The following is a 1087-nucleotide window of genomic DNA, read 5'->3' as shown; positions in this document are numbered from 1 at the left end:
CACAGCATAATGGCATCACCAGACACACAGCAGTGGTGGGACAGAGGCTTTGCATCTTACCTGCCGGGGGTTACCTTTTTGTGAATAGGAGAGAAGCCAAAAGCTGATTGTTCGCAGGTTAACCCATGTTTGAAAAAAAAAACATGTCAACCCCGCTAAGAGGCTGAAGAGTATTTTCAAATTTCTGCACATTTTCTGTACTTGTAAGTTGCATCAGTATAGCAGCCTTTTTTCCATCAGGACTTCATCAGTGTAGAAACCATATGATGGAAAATGTCAGTATTTCTGAATCATCACCTTTACATAAATACACAGCCACCATAAACCTGTGCTGCTCACAGACATACCTCATTGGGTTTATGAAATTGGCCTTAATATAAAAAGTGTCAAAACCTCCAATTATAAATGTGAAAACACCCACAGAGAGTTACAGCAGTACTTCTAAAAACTTGTCTTGACTTGAATATGCTGGAGTGAAAACCACTTCTAATTGAGGTGAGCTAGGCGACTAACAGTTTGGTGAATTACCAGGAGTCATTCAGATGTTAACCTATATTTGTGTCATGTTCTGGCTCAGATAAGCTTCCTTCTATGACCAGTGGTTCACGATTTGCTTAAAGTGCTGCGGGCATGACATTATTATTAGAATGATTAGCATGCAAATCTTGTATAGCCCCTGGCACTGGCGCAGGCATCTACCCTTAAATTGGTCTTTCACATTCATTCACTTTAGGCTCCCTTTTAGTTGCATCTTAATGCTGGGCCCATAATATACATAAATTATAGCCTGTATTTTGTGTGCCATATAAATGCAGAATAAAGAGTAAAAGACCCATAACTTTGGATTAAACATAAAAAGGTAGATTCCAGCTATACTATGTTTGCAATAGTGGTTTTATTTTTTATTTTATCTTTGTCCAACATTGCTTTTTAGTTTATAGGAATTAAAAATGCTTGTGATTCTTCAATATTTTTTTCGCAATAATTCTCCTCTTGCTTATTTGTGTCAAGTTATTAAGTATTATAAGACACTATTTTGATCTTATGGAAAATGTTATTGCCTACACCGTCTAATAATACTGTTTTA

Source organism: Cyprinodon variegatus, unplaced genomic scaffold (assembly GCF_000732505.1).
Source record: "Cyprinodon variegatus isolate N-32 unplaced genomic scaffold, C_variegatus-1.0 Scaffold11, whole genome shotgun sequence".
In the NCBI taxonomy this organism is placed as follows: Eukaryota; Metazoa; Chordata; class Actinopteri; order Cyprinodontiformes; family Cyprinodontidae; genus Cyprinodon; species Cyprinodon variegatus.
This window is presented reverse-complemented; position numbering follows the sequence as displayed.